General features: G+C 39.9%; 1 non-coding gene across 1 annotated transcript; it reads right to left on the reverse strand.

The window, feature by feature from the left end:
- Nucleotides 1-7,923: 7,923 nt before the first annotated feature.
- LOC133045397 (U6 spliceosomal RNA) lies at nucleotides 7,924-8,030 on the reverse strand. Its single transcript, XR_009690258.1, has one exon. It is a non-coding gene; the product is annotated as a U6 spliceosomal RNA (small nuclear RNA).

Raw genomic sequence — 8,030 nt, forward strand, 5'->3', positions numbered from 1 at the left:
GATAAAAGCAATAGAGACCAATATAAAACAGAGAATCATTCAGGCCGTACATATAAAAAATAAGAATTCCAGAAATAGGAAGCAGAAAACCAAAGGGCAAGACATCATGAAAGAAATGAGTCAAGGAAAAAAAGATGTCCTAGAACTGAAGTTTATGAGTTTCCAGATTGACAGGGCCCATTAAGCACCCAGCAGAAAGATAGAGGAGAAATGCCTTCAAAATTCTCAGAGAAAATCACTTCCAATAAGAAATGAGCAGCCAAACTACTAAACAAGCAAGATATTAGTATATGAGGTCAGAAGTTTTCAGGAAGCTACCAGGAGATGCCCTGCCAAAATAAAGGAATATATCAAGAAAGACCTCGAAACCCAAAAGCAGGACATTTATCTAAGGAGAAAATCAAAGAGAACCCCAGGATGATGTAAATGGAGTTCCAGATGGCAGCTGGTCACCAGGTATGTGAAAGTGAAGTCGCTCAGTCGTGTCTGACTCTTTGTGACCCCATGGACTGTAGCCCACCAGGCTCCTCTGGCCATGGAATTTTCCAAGCAAGAATACTAGAGTGGGTTGCCATTTCCTTCTCCAGGGGATCTTCCCGACCCAGGGATTGAACCTGGGTCTCCCGTATTACAGGCAGACGCTTTACCATAAAAGCAACCAATTCAGAGTAGAGCAGATCTGACTGCCCAGGGAGAGAAGCCAACAGGAAGAGAAAGTGAAAGTGAAAGTTGCTCAGTCTGTGTCTGACTCTGCAACCCCATGGACTATACAGTCCACGAAATTCTCCAGGTCAGAATACTGGAGTGGGTAGCCTATCCCTTCTCCAGTGGATCTTCCCGACCCAGGAATTGAACCAGGGTCTCCTGCGTTGCAGGCGGATTCTTTACCAGCTGAACTACCAACGATTCTGAATGTATTCAAAAGATATGAAAGACAGTTAAATTCTCATCCTCTTAGCAGGAATTCAATGGATAACACCTGAACCTGGAAAAAGAAAGAAGTAGCAATGTAAGTAAGCATATATTTTACATTAATAGTTAGAGAAGTAAAATCCAAAGAAACAAGTGGTTTTGCCTCTTTGTAAAAGAGGCAAGAAATGGAGAAAGGGAAATGAGTGACTCCTATATTTTATTATAGTTTTTTATTCAAAGTTGAGACTTAAAATCACATGGATGAACATTTTGGGGGTTGTTTTAGTTTAAATAAATACAATTTTTAAATCATGTGGATCTATGACTTTGAGAAAAATTTAAACTAGATTTAAAAAAAGAGAGAAGCAATGGGGTAAGAATTGGATCTGGGGATTAACAGTTTCCTGTTTAAGAGTTTCTATAACAAACCCAGAAAATAGGACCCCATATAAGGCTGTCTAGGAGACAAGGGTTTGATTCCTTTGGTCAGGAAGATCCCCTGGAGGAGGAAATGGCAACCCACTCCAGTAGTCTTACCTGAAAAATCCCATTGACAGGGAAGCCTGGCAGGCTACAGTCCATAGGGACACAAAGAGTCAGACACAACTGAGCAAATGAGCATGCATATAATGCTGTCTAACCGTTTTTTCTCTCTCTCTCTCTCTTTTTTTGGGGGCCATGCTGGGTCTTTGTTGCTGTCCAAGGGCTTTCTCTAGTTGTGGCCAGTGGGAGCTACTCTTTGTGTGGTGGGTGGGCTTCCCATTGCAGTGGCTTCTCTTGTTGCAAAGCATGGGCTCTAGAGTGCAGGCTCAGTAGTTGTGGCCCAGGAGCTCATAATTGCAGCTTGCAGACCCGAGAGAGTGTAGGCTTCCATAGTTGTGGCACATGGGCTTAGCTGCTCCATGGCATGTGATATCTTCCCAGAACAGGGAGCGAGCCTGTGTCCCCTGTATTGACAGGCTGATTTCTTTCCTGAGCCACCAGGGAGGTCCTACCCCCTAGTTTTTCACTTGAGAGATTCAAAGAAATACAATATGCCTTTGTATGTATATTCATGAATGTCCAGGAGGCATGGAGCTAATTGCAAGGCTATATGCAAGCTAATATGTAATCCCAACACCTGCTCATGTTAGCTATATAACTGGAATTGGATGAATGATTTCAACAGCCTGAGCTTCCCCAACCATAAAATAAAAGTGATGACAGTATCTTCCTCTTAGGTTACTTGAATAGTTGAGGTAGTAGGTGCATACCTGGCACATAGTAGGTCCAGGTTCCTCTCCAATGTTTGTTTCCTTACCCACTTCTTCTCCTGGAGTTTGGTTAGGTATACTAAGAGACACACACAGAAGTCAGCCAAAAGTGTTTTAATGAAACCCAGGAATCAGCTGAGGACCGGCTCAGGGCAACATTATCTTCATTTTTGTGCCCTTGGCTTCAAGCTTTAATTGACTGTGGTGATATATTTGGCTGAAACTTGGGCTTCACACAGCACAGTTTACCACTCAGGCAGAAAACATAGACTTTTTCATTCCTGGAACATGTGTCACGACAGTTGCCATGAAGACTCCAGCATTTTTCAGTGCTGCCTGATACAAAGAGAAAAAAAGAAGGAAGCCAGGATCAGTCCTGTGGGGAAATAAATCCTGGCTTGAGAGGACGCACAGCCAGGCAGAAAAAGGAGGACCATTGAAAATGGGGACATCACGTCTAGATTTACAGAGTGGTGTTATAGTCTCACACTCTTTCTGGACAGCCCATTCCAATCCCAGCCCACCCCTAGTGGTCCTTCTCTTAGAGTCAGTGGGTTATAATAATTAGGAGCATGGACTCTTGGAACTCATAGAGCTGGATCTGAAATCTATCTACAACACAAGCCATATTGAGGAAGACATCAAGCAGGTTATTTTACTTCTCAGATCATCCATTTCCTCTTTTCTAAAAAGGAGATATAGCACTTGCCTCAAGCTATTGTTGGGATTAAGCAAAATAGTGCATTAAAAAACAAGCATTAAATAAATTTAGATATAACATTACAGAACCTCAGAAAGAATCACAAGTTTTAAAAATTATTTCATAAGTAAAGACTAAACTAGAAGGAACATTTGATCAAAAAATGCAAGAGATAATGGCTTAAAATAAATACAGGGTGATAAAGAGGATTTCTTAATCAAAAAGAAAGAGATAAAAAGGAATAAATAAGTGTTACAAATATTCATGACAAACAAAAGAATTTCAACATAGAAATAATAGGAAATACCAAAGAAGAAAACAAAATCAAGGGAATGGAAAAAATACTACAAACTAGGTTCAATAAATGTTCCTAAATAGAAAAAGATTTGAAAGCATGTACTGCAAGAATATATAGCATACCTGAAAATATTGACCCAAGACAAGATATATTCTCCTAAAATTACTGGACAAAAGGAAACAAAGCTTTGGGTATTTAGGACCCTAAAATATAAGATGACATAAAGGAAAAAAAATTAAACCATACATGGACTTTTTGAGAGCAATGCTTTATCCCAGAAAAAAATGGTGTCATACTTTCAAGATATTCAAGAAAAGTATTATAATCAAAAAACTAACTTCTAAATACAAAAGACAAAAATAAACTGGTATCAACATACTGAAACATGTAGTGGATATATGTTCTGACAATATAGAGACATTACAATTAAAAAAATGGGAGAATACTGGTGACAGTCTATGCACAAATTTTGACTAGTTTGAGTAATCATGTTATTCTGGTACTCTTGATTTTGTTATACAGTATACATAAACTATTGTATATGTGACAAGGGAGATATCAAATGAGTAATTATGGAATACTCTAACTCTATCATCCTCTGTGATCTTGAAAACCAGGATTCTCAACACAAGGGAAAAATACTGGTTTCAACAGATATGAATGGAAAAAGAAATGTGGTATATACAAATAATGGAATACTACTCAGCCATTAAAAGAGTGAAATTTTGCCATTTGCAACAACATGGAATGACTTGGATGGTATTATGCCAAGTAAAATAATAAACCTAAAAAATAAAACAAACCAGTGAATATAAAAACAACAACAACAACAAAAACAGACTTACATATAGAGAATAAACTACCACCGGGAAAGGGGACCAGGGAGGGAGAGATAGAAGGAGGTGATTAAGAGGCACAAACTACTATATATAAAAAAAAAGAAGCTACAAGGTTATAGTGTATACCACAGGGAATGTAGTCAATATTTTACAACAAATTTAAAAGGAATGTAACCTTTAAAAACTGAATCACTACGTCATATACCTAAAACTCATATAATATTGTATATCAACTATACTTCAATTTTTAAAAATCCAGTGTGGTATAGAAATTGTTCTGAATTTGTGTTCTGTATTTGAATTGGAGGTACCAGTATAAACCCACAAGTGTTTTATTTTCTAAGTATGTGGACAGATGGTTGGATAGAAATTTTTCCAGTTCTAATGAATGAAAAAAAGGTAAGAAATGTTGACCAACCAATATAAATTAGTATTCCTAGGACACATATTGTAGTCTAAAAATACCATCTCCCACTAAAATAAAAGAAATCAATACCTTGGTAATGTGATTTTTTTCCAGTTCTTGGGTAAGAAATTGTAAATGAGCCTAAAACTATTCTATCATACCCAGAGCTAAATGGAAGAAATTCCCATCGGTCAAGAATAGAAAACTTTGTGCTTCAACAGGAATAATTGCAATAGATTGGAACTGTGGCTTAGAACCGTGAGTCCAAAATAATATTTAGGAGAAACAAATTGTTTGTCCTCAGAGGTTAACAGAAAATGAATTCATTAACTTGCAAACTGAAGAGCAAAGGCAGAATCAGGCATTTGTCCTTCCTCTCCCCTCTGAATTCTCAAAATCACAAGGTAACCAAACAGTAGATGAAGAGAAGCATCTCTTTTATAAGTAGTTCAGCTAATAAATGAATGTTTTTCCCAGCATATCTTCATGGCTCACACCCTCACTTCCTTCATGTCTCTGTTCTAATTGGTTTCAGTGGGGTATTCCCTTACTTCCCTTCTTAAATTCCACATCTCCCTCCTCTGATGCTTGCTATCCATTTCCTTGCTTACACTGTTTATTGCCTCCCCACAGAGAATGTAAGCTCTAAGACAACAGGGACTTTGGGTGGTTGGTTGGTTGGTGGGTGGGTTCACTGGTCCATCTCCAGCACTTACCACATTCCCTGACACATGGAATGAACACTACAATATTTATTGAATAAGTGAATTCTTTAACTAAGTAATGGCATAGCTACTGGGCCCTAAATCCAGCTGCCATCAAGAGAAGTAGAAAGGGAGAGAGGAAAAGGAGAAACACTGAAAGACTGAACATTTACCCAAAGCAGAATGATTTAATCCAAGAGACTGTTTCAAACCAGAAAAAAAGGATAAAATTGTAAGCTGAGTTAACCTACAGCCCCTGGGGCCTTTCTAACCTCCAACTTCCTCACCAACGGAATGAAAGTTCCCGGGAAAACTCTCATGAGTTATAAAAAGTAGAAAAGATACAGCTGTTGCACACTAAAATTTCAGTGTATTCAATGTTGAACCTTAAACCTAATAATTTTTATTACTGTTTCAGTCACTAAATTGTGTCCGACTCATTTGGAACCCCATGGACTGTAGCCTGCCAGGCTCTTCTGTCCATAGGATTTCCCAGACAAGAATACGGGAGTGGGTTGCCATTTCTTTCTCCCCACCCTGGGATCGAACCTGCATCTCCTGCATTGGCAGGTGGGTTCTTTACCACTGAGCCACCAGGGAAGCTCAAAGTGACTAAATCGGAACTCAGAGCAGCCAAGTGGCTTGTTGGGATTCACAGAACTAATAAATGATGAAGCCGGCTCTAACTAACCCAGGATTTGGGAATTCTTCTCTCCTCATCAGGAGATGCTATTTCCTGTATGTGTCTACCATGAGCAGACATGGGTGTGGGTCCAGACTGCTCTCAAGCAATCCCCCCACATCCTGACACTCTGGGAAGGTTAAAGAGATATCTGGAGGGCAGTGGGGTAGCAACTTTCATCAGATGAAATGGAGGGGGTGCTGCTAGCCCCTTGGGCTGGGCAAGTTTGAAGCGACTTTGTCTCTGCTTAAAAGTTTTCCATGGCTCCAGTATTGGGGCTGGCACAGACGGGCAACAGTAATCATGAGAGTTGACCTCACTTAAGGCAGGTGTGATTAGTGCAAATCCAAGTGGTTTCAGGGACACTGTGAGAAAAGATCACTATTGCCTTCCTTCTTTCCTGTTTTCCACGTCCTCCCCCACCGCTCCTCACACATCTGACCTCCTGCCCTTGACCCCTGGAGCAGACCAAAGAGAAGGGATCTGGGGGCACTGAGGGAAAATTCTGGAGGTTATAGTTGCTGCCTAAGATCTGGCACCTCTCACTGGCAAAGATGAGCATTTAAGTGCCAGATCCCTTCTTATGTGGGTTCGAAAAATTAAAAAGCTCCATTGGCTGCACAACAAAATTTCAGTGTGTTAATGTTGATCTCTCAACTTCATTATTTCAAATTGATAAATAATAAGTACACTGAAATTCAGAGGAGCCAAGTAGCGTTCTATTAAATGGTGGGGTGGGGTCTCACCCAGGGATTGGGGCCTTTTTCCTCTTCCCCCAGATCAACGGTGTTTCATGTTTCTGCCTGCCAACCCATTCTCCCAAGCCCTGGAGTGTCCCAACCATGACCCACTCTCCACCCCTCCATCTCTCCACAGAAAAGGCCTAGGTTACCTGGAATGACCTGGGATGAGAGGACCAGCGCAGCCAAAGTTAGAAAAAGAGTCTTCATGACTCCAGGGAGCCCAGGAGGTAGTCTCAGTTCTGGCAAACAGACACCAAATGAAGAAGAGTTCTGGACTCTCTGCTCCTTCTAATCAACTAGGACACGTGTCACAGACACGTGCTCTCAGCTGCCCACGGGTACAGTTGGCTCTGGAACATCCTGCCTCCCTCAGGCTTCTCCTTACTATCCCAATGCCCATGCATCCACCTTTGGACCACACACCCCTGAGCTGATATGCCTCCTTTTATCTACTTCCACCTTTTAAGGGACAGCAGAGGGAAATCATACAAGCCAGAGGTTCTTTTAAAAATAGATCTCAGCCCTTGTTATAACTCAACCTACAATTTTCCAAGTCTCCATGTTACATCTTGAAAAAAATGTGTAGTCTTTATTAAGTTCTATACAGTACCTCATTATCTGTCCTAGAGATCCACTATTATCATGTTTTAATGTAAGCTGAGCAAACTCATTTCTTCAAATGTAATTTTCCAGTTTGGTAGTGGAGGAGTAGAGAAGGGAAAATATTCATTCAGACTTTCACTGAATGAATTTCAGTCTCCTCTCTCACCCCCATCAAGAGGTTCCTCTTCACTTTCTGCCATTAGAGTGGTATCATCTGTATATCTGAAGTTGATATTTCTCCTGACAACCTTTTTTTTTTAAGTTTTACAACCAATCTTTATTTTGAATTGGTAATGTATATATAGAGGATGGAGAGTTTGAAAAATATAAAAAGATAAATACACCAAAATGTAAGTCTCCCTTTCACTCCCTTCCCCAGATACCCATTTCTTTCTGGAAACAGCCATTGTTACGAGTTTATTATGCATGGTTCTAAAAATGAAGTAATAATAATAGCCATCACCTGTTGAATATTCAACTCTGCACCAAGGTTCCTCACAAAAATCATATGAGATAACTATCATTATTTTCATGTTACAAATAAGAAAACTGAATCTCCTGACAATCTTGATTCCTGCTTACAATTCATCCAGCCTGGTGTTTCACGTGATGTACTCTACATAGAAATTAAATCGGCAGGCTGACAGTATACAGCTGTTTTACTCCCTTCCCAATTCTGAACAATTAATGCTCCATGTCCAGTTGTAACTGTTGCTTCTTTTTTTTCTTTTTACTTTTTGGTTTAGTATGGTTTATTAAGCTGTGCCTTAGTACAGACGCTGGAAAAATATGGAACGCTTCATGAATTTGCATGTCATCCTTGCGCAGGGGCCATGCTAATCTTCTCTGTATCGTTCCAATTTTAGTATATGTGCTGCCAAAGTGAGCAC

Source organism: Dama dama, chromosome 23 (assembly GCF_033118175.1).
Source record: "Dama dama isolate Ldn47 chromosome 23, ASM3311817v1, whole genome shotgun sequence".
Taxonomy (NCBI): domain Eukaryota; kingdom Metazoa; phylum Chordata; class Mammalia; order Artiodactyla; family Cervidae; genus Dama; species Dama dama.